Raw genomic sequence first — 12,230 nt, forward strand, 5'->3', positions numbered from 1 at the left:
AAATATGTACATCCTCTGAGCCTTCAGAAATGAGCGGAGACTGGGAAAAAGATCCGTGGGCAAGTAGAATATTTATTCATAAAGAACACATACTCATGAAGAATTTACACTTATTCATCAAGAAGCAGCTCTTTCTTTAGCAGGGTTTTTTCACTTCCCTTGAACTGGGGGCCCACTCAGAGACTAAAGTAAAAGAGGAAACTTCTAAGACTAAAGCAAAGGAGATGATTTCTTACCTGGGCATGATGAACCCCACAAACATTTCCTTCTTCTTCAGGCTGAGCAGGAAATTCTTCCCATTGGCTTGAATGGTGGGTAACTGGAAAGGAGAGGTATGTCACATTTGTGAGTTTTTAAAAGATAACAACGGGAAGACTTTTAACATTTAGAATGAATAGAAAACAATCTAATTAGCAGACAGGAAGCTGAGGTCTGATTACTTGATAACCTTAGTTTTCTTATACCCTTTCACATCTTCTATGGCAAAGCCTCTATCAGATTTCCTGGATTTCAGAGCTCTCAACCCCACCTGAACACTTCAGAGCAAATACCATTTATTACAAAAGGGGCTGAGCCCCAGCCTTCATGGCTGGGCTCACAAAGTCGTATAATATTTCCTCCTGGTAGGTAAACTGTATCAACACATTTAAAAGCAGATTTATGAAGCTTTTGTCACCTCTAAATGTAAAGAGTTTTATCACTCATCAGAAAGATAGTATTTGATTGTAATCTGAATTCCATCCGGCTTCTGATAGCTCACTTCAAATTCCCCAAACTTCAGAGATTATCTTTGGTTTTTGAGATGATGAAGAGGTTTCTATTTTTGCTAAAAATGCTTCCACAATAAAAAAAAAAAAGAAAGAAAGAAAGAAGAGACCCAGAAAAGAACTGTTACTATCTCAATTATACAAAATAATCACCAAATATACACTTTAGAATAGGATGAGCTTGTATCATGGGAAAGTTTATTCTTTAAAGAAGGAGTAAGATATGTTGGAGGGAATTCCCATTAGCATGATTGAAAGGATGAAGAATATACCGAGCTTCCATATACGGTGCTGGCCTTTACTTTTAGGTTACTCAAGCCATTTAAAGTCTTGGCATCCTAAGCAAGGGCTACAACTTCACAGTCTTTTTGGGTTTGCTGGCATAATGACTGAGTCCAGGCTGGGTGCTGCCTGAGCCACTGTACTGTCCTATGCAGTGTTTGAAGAGGGCTGGGGTGCGGCTGTTCTGTCCCCCAGACACCTGAGTCCAGAATATTGCTGAATTTTGCTTCATTTCTGGGCTCTATGGAAAGCTGGAAGCTCCCCAGTTCTCTCGGGTTTGGCTTCCTGTTCACATGTTTTCTGGTCTCATGTCACTGTGCATGAAGTAATAGTCCCACATGCATGCACCGTCCACATGGCAAGATTTGTGTGGCTCGGTGGAAACTTTCTCATGAGGACATTTTGGACCTTCCAGCCACTCCTTAGGGAAAGCCGTTTGGAACCGGTTATTACTTTCCAAGGTGAAGGGAGCAGAGAATGCATTTCTGCAACAGGCTAAAGCCACTTTTAGGAGACAATTAAAGGACAGCTGCTTAAGAAAAAAACAAACAAACAAACATTTCTTCCACACATCTATCTAAACACATGTATGTGTACAGTATAAAGAAAGGCCTCCAATCCATAGTTTTAAAATATCAGTTACTGTTTCAGCATTTCACTAACTATGAATGGTGCTAGTGTTTTCCACCGGGGACTGTTATTTTAATGACATTTCTCTGCAGCAAAATCTGATGAGTTCACAAAGTTTGAGAGCCAGGAAGTGCAGCTCAGTTTCTGAACAACCGAGAAAGCCAGGAGAGCTCAGTTCAGTCATCTACTTGCTTTCCAGCATGGATGCCTAAGTGCTAAGAGCAATAACACACTAATACAGAGAGAGAAGCCAAACCAAACTTTTAAAAGTACAGCTCTTAAACCATCAAACTTAACTTCCCGACATATTATCAGCAGGTGAAATTCTGGCGCACACCCACACTTATTTGTGGATGTTAATGTCGAATGGGCACATGTGCCAACATTTTATAGAATTTTAGAGCAGGAAGTGATTTTGGAGGTCTTCCAATCTTACCTTTTATTTTACGAACAGAGAAATTGAAACTCATGTGAGTTCACTCCAGACACACACACACATATATACATCTGAGTCTTAGGCCGAGTCATTGCTTGCAGAAAATGTTAGGTCTGGCTTAAGAAAAAGGAAGGACAAAATGACCCAAAGCTGGGCCAGTGGTTCCCTGTTCCATTCAAGTTTGTGTGGCCCAGCTTTAGGGCTGTGGGCCGCTCGTTTATTCTTGCTGCAGGAGCCGTTCAGGGTCTCAGATTAGATACACTTGACCAAAACTTGAATAAACTCCCAGCCAACCCAAGGGTCAATGAGTGACTCAGATCCTGACTACACTGCGATGCTTCATCAGTGCAAGGTGTTCTGGGGCCACGTTGTGATTAGAGCATAGAATGTAGACAGAGCCCCAAGTACAACTCTCACACTTCGGAATCTGAAAACCTGACCAGAGAGACAAGACCTTCCCCCGTCTAGGCAGCAGTGGAGACCCTCTCACTAGATGCTACATCGTGTAGCACAGATTTTAAGTGTTGTAAGTGTTCTGGGGAGAGAGATAAATGAAAATTGAGGTGGTCAGCTGATCCCAGAGGGGTGCTTAGAATTTTCATAGTGGAGGGAATAAAGGTAAACTCTTCTAGCAGAAATGAAAGCACAGAGAGGGTCTCGTGGCTCGGACCCCAAGGAAGCCAGGCTGATGGGTGCTTTCCAGAGCAGTACTTGTCAACCTGAGCAATGGACTTGAGCCCTGGTACTGATTTCCATCATTATCTACTAAACTGTTACTGAAATGAACACCCCCTGCCAAAACTAGGTATCAGTTACTTTAATTATATTTATATAACTATAAATCCACAATAATATAATTACACTTACATCATTGAAAATCCAAAACAGATTGCTAATTAAATATAAATAAAACCATAAACCAATAATATTCTGTTGGTTGGAATCAAATTAATTGGTTAAAATTAGTAATATTGGTTTTATTTGCCAAATTATGCTGTTTTGCTGAAACTAAAGAATAAATTTGTTTTAACCAGTGTTAATTAATGAAACTGTAAAAAAAAAAGAGAGAGAAATATTTTAATTAAAATTTTCCATTGCACATTTCGTACTCTGACTATTTATAGTGAATTATTACAAGTTGGCACATATAAAGGCAGAAAGGATTCAGGCAATCCATCTGCTGATGTCGAGATTATGGAACTAAAAACCGTGGTGGTTCAGTCATCCTATCTCCTTACCCTCTCTTGGCAAATAAAACTTCATTCAGCACAGCAGGAGTATTTGACTCTCACAAGCATACACTTATCAAGCAGGTATAGATACCTGCCTTTGTTCTTTCTTTAATAGCCTATAGCTCTAAATTATTACACTATTCTCCTGCACATTATAATTTTAATGATGACACAGCAAAGTCTCCATTTATAAAATGGATGAAAACCCTGGTCTCATTCCATGAAAATGTCTTTTGATTGCAAACTACTACTGCAAGGGAAGTTGTATCTTTATTACTGGCTTAAAAAAAATTCAGTGCCAGTAATAATGATCGCCAGTGTTTCTTGGCCACTTATTCTTCTAAATTTCTTATGTGGATGTTTGCATGTAATCCTCACATCAACCCTATGGAATAGATCATGATTTTTAATCCTCATTTTTCAGAGGAGGATACTGAGGCATAGAGAAATGAAGTAACTCGGTCAAGGTCAAAATAGCCAATGGATTCTGTAGCCTGGAATTCCTGCTGCTCCCAGTAGGAGATTCCGAATAACAGAGAAAGGATGCTGTTGTTTGACGGATAGGCTATAATCCAGCATGACCACAGCCAGATACTTGTAGCCTCACATTCAAATGTAAACGTTTACTTTGGAAGATCACAGGGTGCCGTGCATAATTACAAACGTAAACATTTATGTGTCTTCCCGGAACATATATAAAAAGTGGAGATCTGCGTGATGCTTTTAATAATTTATAATGCTATCAGAGAATAGAAAAGTTCTTCTAGAACTCACCAACTTCCAGGATGAGAAGCACAGGGGCGTGGTCAAAAGCTGACTGGGTTGGGTGTGTCAGATGACAGGGGGTGGCAGAAATGGGCGGAAGAGTTGATCTGCCGGGAACAGAAAGAGACATGATGAGGGTAAGGGAGGCATGGGAGGAAGAGTTCTGCAGCAGGCGGCCAGCTGCAGGGAGGTCCTACCACAACAGTCTCCCTAAGAGTGAAGCTTCCAGAACAGAGCAGAGGACTTGGGACTGTCCACATTTAACCTGAATCACCAGGGCCAGTTCGGAACAAGAAGAGATTCCACGTCTATTGTATTGAAATAATCTACACCCATTATCTCTGAGAATATTCACTAGTGAAGAGGTAAGAGGGCTCCACATGAAATGTCTTAGTATTACACAGGCAAGAGAAATATTTTTTAAAGGTAAAGGAAATTTGGGGTTGTGAAATAGTGTGTGTTGTTTTCCTATTCTTCTAGCTTATGTCTTATAGCTTGTATATCCTTATAAGATATAGCTACTATATCTCTTTCCTCTTCTAATTTATATATCGTATCTGCATTTATATATAGCGTGTATATGTTAAGTGTGCTCTTCATGTCATCAAGATTGCTTCATCAAATACTTAATGCATTAAAATGGGTGTTTCCTCTTATTCAAAGTATCGAAGTTGATTTTAGTTACTTACATATTTCAACTGTCATAAATGCAGAATAGAAACAAATTTAACCACTTGAAAATGCTTACTTTGCTACTCATCAAACAGTAGCTTGCAGTCACTTTAGAAGATTTCATGATTCTGCATGTTTTCCTTTAAAATAGGTCTTAGAACCTGAAATTAGGCGTCATTCAACTTTTAAACTTGGAACATTTTGTAAACCTTTAAAAAGAAACTCTTCTTTATTGGCTTTACAAAGTCCAGTTAGAGAATAATATGAAATGAATCTAATGGAAAGTCTCTCCCTTGATGAAGAGAAAGTCAAATGGAAACTTCTATAAAAGGATTGAATGACCCACAGTACTTCAGAGTCTCTTGGAGTGATTTTAAGAATCACCCTCAGTCTGGGGACTTCCCTGGCAGTGCAGGGATTAAGACTTCGCCTTCCAATGCAGGGGGTGCAGGTTCAATCCCTGGTCAGGGAGCTAAGATCCCATATGCATCAAGGCCAAAAAAACAAAACATAAAACAGAAGCAATATTGTAACAAATTCAGTAAAGACTTTAAAAATGGTCCACATAAAAAAAAAAAGAGAAACTCAGTCTGGATGAAATTTGAAGAATGCTATTCCTAATGATGTCCTCCTTTGAAGGTGTGAAAGGGCAACATCTGAAAGATAAATCACTGATGAAATGCAACTGATGGCACTTTTGCTTTCTTCCATCATAGGTGCTGACGGCCAGCCACCATCATCTGAGGTGAATTTGGCAAATGACATGCAGATTCTCCAAGACAGAATAATTGCAGAAAATCTTCAAAGGTACTCATATCAAATATTGGTCTCAATTAATTGAACCAAGGCACTGATTAAACCCGGATACTCCATGTCACTTGAAGAGGGGAATGTGTCACAGGTGGGGAATTATCAGAAACACAGGAGTCAATAGTCCTGCCCCTTCCTGTAGCATTCTCCTCCTTCTTGGCTGAGAGAGCTGAAAGGCAGAGCCATTTCTTGAAATTTATCTCCAGGAATGGCAAAAGAAGCATCTGAAGAATCATGTAACTTTATTAACATGTCATGAGATACTCAGGAAGCTCAGGGAAATTATAGGGGTTGTTAATGGTAGGCCAGCTAAGCGCAGTCATCCAAAGTTTCAGGCATGAAAACTACAGATGTCACCTGTCTCGTTCACAGCTTGACCTCACAGTTTCTTGCCTTGGCCACATACACTGGTGCCAAGAGTGTCGTGGGACCTAGGGCAGGCCACGGAGACCCATCTCAGCAACACAACCTTGGCTGCAAAAACATCCCTAGGGGTGTTGGTTCATACGAGTCTATACCCCACACCATGAGTCTTTGCTCAGATGTCAACTTTGAAAGTTGTTTCCACCCTCATTGAAAACTAACACCATGGAAACTGTTGAGTTCCTCTTGGTTTTTGCAGCCTTTCAAAATCGTTGCCCCTTGCTTGATTTTCATTCTAAGTCTTGTGTTAGCCCAGGCTGACTTGGAATAAGTCCTTTAATCACCAAAAAGCTCATGAACCTCACACAAACAGAACAAAACAAAACAAAATCTTCAAGTCTGACCTGAATTTCAGGTTTGTCTTTTGAGGGTTGATTTCTCCAGCTTCTCTTTCTAATACTTATGGAATTAAACATTTTGTCCTCATACTACAAATGGCAAGTGAAGAAGGGAAACGGCTGGAAACGGCTGGGAGCTTGGGGTTCATTCCTTGACATAAAATCATGAGCACTGGCAGTGTTTCTCTAATTCTCAGAGCTTTGTTGGCAGGTGGTCTGGGATCTCACAAGTAAGGTATTGGATGCTGGTTATTCCCAAGCTAAATCAACAGTAAGAGAAGACAAGTTGAAGTTTAGGTCTCCTTACTTCGAAACTCCAAACGGGAGAGGAAAATATTCCAAAACAAACTGAAAAAGATATCTGCTTAGGAATAAGTTCAATAAACAGTAGAACTGTGACTTCTTAAGACTGCTTCACCGTCTTGAGTCAGTTTGCCAAACCTCTTCCTGTGAACCTCTAGTCCAGTGCATCAAGTTTTCTGTAAGAAAGAAACAGGTTGTCCTTGGGTATCATGTCGTTCAAAATTAACTATAGAAGAGAATGGAAACCCTTAATACTGGAGGACATCCTATATCTTCCCAAGAGGTCACTGAAGACCTGATTTCTCAAAGCATCTGTCTTAGTTTCTCTTGTGCTATGAAGAGGCCACTTTTCTGGGATGCCATGTTGTTTATTATCTCGTTACTAATCTTTCACGTCACACTTTTCTCCCTCTAATGAGTCATTTCACCACTTTAAGTATCAATATTATATCCTTTCGATTCTCAGCCTATCCTTATTACGAGAAAATAGAAATGCGTTTACTTTAATACTGGATGAAATCAGAATCACTTGCTCAAATTTAACATACATGACACTTATTTCCTAAAAATCTGCGGAACCCCTGTTAGAGCTGGCTCCGGTCTGCTTTTTTTGTCTTTGGACTGGAAAATTCAAATTCAATGTCTGACCAGCTGCCAGTTTCAGCGATCTCTGCCGTTCCTCATCCATCATTTGAGCTGGACTAGATAGCTGGCTGAGCCCCTTCCTGCCACTACACCTGTATTCACATAGCCACAGTCCTCCCAGATGGCAAATTTTGTAGAAAGAAATGGGTCCTTTCTGTGTGTGCTCAGACAGGCAGGTTTAGAAAATAGGACCATTTTAATGAGTCTTAGGGTTTCAAAATGCTGCCCTGTGCATTTTTGATGGCCTCTCTGCTCATGTCATTGGGGTATAAAGTCCTTTCATATAATCTTTTTCCAGCTTTAAGAACTGCTTACCTGCAGTTCAGTGAACTTGGCATCACCTCCAAAATACATAACACAAGAAACAGAACCAGGGGGTGTCATAGGCAAATCTCAGAAGATGCCCAAGCGTCTCCTGGCTGTTTGATTGCCAGAAGATTCTCTCTTGTTCCAAGGAGAGATAGGTTGTATTCACGTATAATGACACCAAAAGGACAATTAAACTTCACAGCTTGGGGGAGATTTTGAGAGCTCTTGTCAAAAATGTTCACACCTGTGGAACAGACCGTTATGTTTTGTGGAGCTTGGTTTTCAGCTTGAAATACACCTGCCAAAATCTGAATGGCTGCTATTGTACCTTCTGGACTCAAAAACCTCACTGTCAGACAAGGTTTGGTGCACACAGATGGGATAACTTAGAACAGTGACTATGTTGTTTGTAAGGCAATTAAGACCTTTCCTAGCCCTGCTGATGCTTTTTGGAGATGGAAAATGTTATAAGCATGCCTTAACTGTGCCTCCCTGGGACTTTATTTATTTTTATTACTTTAATTATTTAAGTTATACTCAATACCTTAATTTGAATTTAAATATTTTTTTAAATTGTCCATAGACTGTAATAGTAAGCAACATCTTTTCAAAGAATCAATTTCAGATGTGGACCCTAAAAACCACTAACATTATTCTCATCTTGGTATCCAAGGACATGTAAAACTTGTTGCAAAATATAAAGAGATGAATTGGGACGTGCTAAGAAGCAGACTCTTGTGACCACTCTTAACATTTCTCATCAAAGAAGGCAATTTATTACACAGAATCCCAATGTCCGTTAAAATCATGTATTTGTTGTAAAAACAATATAATCACTACCTAATAGGAACTTCTTTTAGAGTTAAAAAAAACACACACCCTTAACCCAAGCCCATAAATCTTTTCGATATGAAAATTTGCTAGGTGGAATCTTAGAAAATTACTCCTATTTGACTATTTTTGACCTACAAAGGCAGTAATTTTGTATGGTACTACCTAATAGTTTACATATTTAGAACCTTGGAGAACAGACAATTTTATTTGGATTTTTTTCACCTACCTTTCTATCAAAACGGTTTCCAGTTTCTGCATTGTCTTCACCGTTCATAGTTTAAATTCGTGTATCATCTTCCATTACATGGATGTGGGATATAAGCTGATTTTTGCTTTTTCCTTATAAAAACAAATACTCAAAACACCACAGTCAGTGCCTTCCTTCGCACAGCAATTCGATTTGGTTGCATTCTCATGTGGGTTTTTAAACTAGGGTTTTCTCCTGCATCATCTTTCCATCCGTCTGAAATGAAATACTTTCACATGTGAGTCTTGCAGTATGAATCTAAGTGATAAAGCAAGGGTTGGTTCATACAAGTATACAAATGTGTACACATGGTATGTACATAGTTAAATGGATCTGTTTAGACAATACATCCTCCAAGCCAATGAGTATGTGTTTAAAGAAAACCCAACTCCAGTGGGATGAGAAACATTGTGCCCGTCAGGTGGGCCGTCTTCAACTGGCTCCTGTCCATTCCCAACTGACTGAGACCCGTCCCGGCAGATGACCCTCTCAGTCTGCTCTGGCTGCCATCAGAATAATGCTTTGTCTCATGTAGCCAAGAAGCAAACTCCAGCAGTGTTGCCGGACCAGAGGAAAAGCCTTTGCTCTTGCCCTAATGAAACATGCAGGCAGGAAGTTCAGAAGAAAATAGCAATGCCCATGGGGATGAGGAATAGGGAATGGGAGGGGGGAAGCAGTTTAATTATGAGGAGTGCGGGGGGGACAGTCACTAGTGGAGATCAAGAAAAAGAATGGGATGATGTCATTCTTTACTGGGACATTCGCTGAAATGAAATCAGGTCACACACAATGGTCTTGTTCTCTGCCCAGACCCGTGTGTTACAAGAGATTGCTTTGTGGTCATGTTCCTTAGGAGGGGTCTAAGGACCCTGCTCACATTAAGATATCCCCCAAGACATCTTGAAGACAGATAAGGGCAGAATCATTTCATCCAGTGCTGAAAAATGGCCCACACTAGGTTCACAACATTTTTTAAGATCACTGAGCCACAATTTAGGACAGACTGTTCGGATTCTTACAACACAGTGAATTTTAGGAAGCAGAGTGTAACTACCCAACTTGGTGTCAGGCCAGATACCTTAAATTGGTGCCTTTTTGGTAGGGTAATTTTGAAGGGTGTTCTGAAGTTAAGACAGTCTATTTCTCAGTAGAAAGCTGGCACTTCCTGAAAAGAAATACTGCCTTGTACCACGTTAAGACATTTTTAGGACTGATTAATTCTGCTTACAGAGGAAACATTTGATCTGTGTCGATCTCAAGTGCCTAGTTCCACTGGTGGCAGATACATTCAATTTTAGATTCCTTCTCTCAATAGTGTCCTGATTTAACCTCATTCATCTGCTTAGATTTCACAAGAGCGCATCACAATTACAAATGAAGGTTAGATTTTCTAAGAAGTTATCCCTGGAATAATTACGTGGTAGGGTCAGATCCTGTTATTAAGATTCTGTTGTATTGCATTAATAGGGCTTAAAACAAATAAGTCATTGACTGAGGCCTTTTTTTTAGGATATTTTTGCTGCATATTTGTCATAGAACTGAAACATTGCAGCCTTTTAACACTGGCATCTGTGGTTTAGAGAATTTGTAAAACTAAATGATCAATTTTGGTAAAACACTGGTCTTCGGGTGCATATATGTATTTAGGGACAAGGTCTTTCTCTCTCTTGTAGAATATACAAAGATGTAAAAGTAAAATTGGATTACAGTGAGAATTCATATTTGTCTTACGTTTTTGCTCTGATGACTAGAGAATCTTTTGTGGTGAGGGTGTTGGGAGGTGGTGATGTATATGCCACAAAAGTGTTTTGAAGCTGCTGTGGATTGTGGTTATCAACATGGAAAGAGGCACGTTTTGAAGGAGTCCTAACTTGGGCAGATTCTAACATGAACTGCAGTGATTTCTGCTTCCATTCTTTTTAAGTGGAAGGTAGTTAGGCTCTAGGACCTTTGAGAAAGAATAATTATTTAAAAATTTTAAAATAACCAAAATATTTCCAAACAAATGGTCAGTACCATCAGAAGTTCCCAAGTTTTCAGGACAGTGTTTAATTTTCTTTTCTGTTTATTTTCTAGTAGTCTTTAAAAGAAATCTTGAGTCCATTATTGATAGCCAGTTGACAATGGCAGCTAAAATACAAGTGTTTAAGCAAATCCACTATTTACTAAGCAAGTAGATCAGGCATGGCTTCTTACAATGGATTTACCATAAAATTCATTTTAAAATTATTTGCTTTTACAGTTTCACCAAGAAAAGGTTGGATGCATTTTCTACATTAAATTGTATTTGGTTATTATGTGAAGGAAGAATGCTCCAGCAGGTTAAATCCATCCTACAATATTCATAGGAGTCTGGTCTGGCCAGACATGATGATACTCAGCAATGGACAGTGGTCATGAGAGAACTAGCAGCCTTGCAGCACATCAGTGCTGTGCTGCACGGGATATAGATATTCAGAATACCTCTCCCAATGATAAGTGTATCAAAATATAACTAGTCACAAAATTCTGCTGTCCAAAGAACCCTACATTGAGAGTTGATTCCAATTATAGGTATTTTGTTTACTATGTAATTTTCTACACAATTAGCATATATTCACCCCCCTTCCCTCACTGGGCTGTTGTAAATAGAAGATAAAGGATGTAAAAGTACCTTTAGAGGGAGCAGGTGTTTAGAGCCGCTCGGAACACAACCTATTGTTATTATAATATTAACAGGCTAAGGTATTGCGTGGTAGTCATTAGTTCCCATCAGACTGTGCTATTCCCAGCACCTTATTTCTCCCTCATTATTCTTTTAGTTGTATATCTCTGCCAGTAAACTAATCCCAATGTGTATTTTTGATAGCTGGCAAAAATTCAAAAATGCTTGGCAAAGATGGAAGGCTGTAGAATCACTAGGATTATAACTATGTAGTCAGTGCATTTTTTAAGAAAAGCTTCAAAATGAACTACGTTTACTGGTTGAAGCATTAAAAATAAGAGTGAAAAAATAGCTCCTACTGGATTATACGCTTGTAGTTGTTGGAATTCAGGTTAACGATTGATTCCAAGTAATCTTTATGATTAGGAAAAAGCTGTGTCCGATTGGCTCACCGGGGAAAGGGGCTGTTGCTTTCAAGATCTTGTTGATTGGCTGCTGTTGGCATTCAAATGGATCAAGAAAATGCCATCACCTGCCTATCCCCCAGACAGAGGCCAGAGAGAAAAAATGACAACCTTCTGCCCTCTGTCAGTGCTTGTCACAAGATTGCCTTTCTCTTAGGGAAATATTTAATTGTCTGGTTGTTTTTTCCACCCCTAAGCATCGATTTATAGAGGAATCTCTTTCAAATGTCAGGTACAGTAGCAGCTTCGTAGTTTGTAAGGGCTGAAACGACGCTTCTGGGTGAAAGGAGAGGAATGTAATTTACATTTCTGGTTTGAAAGTCCATCTTAGTGTAAAGAACTTTCTCTCTAGCTATGGAAATATGAACACAGAGTTTGTGTGGTATGACTGGTATATGTATGTATGAATAACTGTTCCAGTGACAACCA

The 12,230-nt window shown here is 39.4% G+C and overlaps 1 protein-coding gene across 5 annotated transcripts in view; it reads left to right on the forward strand.

Annotated features, from left to right (window-relative positions):
- The window catches only part of SULF1 (sulfatase 1), a 164,197-nt gene that overhangs the window by 29,113 nt on the left and 122,854 nt on the right, over nucleotides 1-12,230 (forward strand). For all 5 annotated transcript variants that reach the window (XM_060115978.1, XM_060115974.1, XM_060115972.1 and 2 more), the window contains exon 2: nucleotides 5,501-5,591. The gene's annotated coding sequence lies outside the window, so the exon portion shown is untranslated. The remainder of the gene's footprint in view (nucleotides 1-5,500; nucleotides 5,592-12,230) is intronic.

This window comes from Mesoplodon densirostris, chromosome 13, assembly GCF_025265405.1.
Source record: "Mesoplodon densirostris isolate mMesDen1 chromosome 13, mMesDen1 primary haplotype, whole genome shotgun sequence".
Classification (NCBI taxonomy): Eukaryota; Metazoa; Chordata; class Mammalia; order Artiodactyla; family Ziphiidae; genus Mesoplodon; species Mesoplodon densirostris.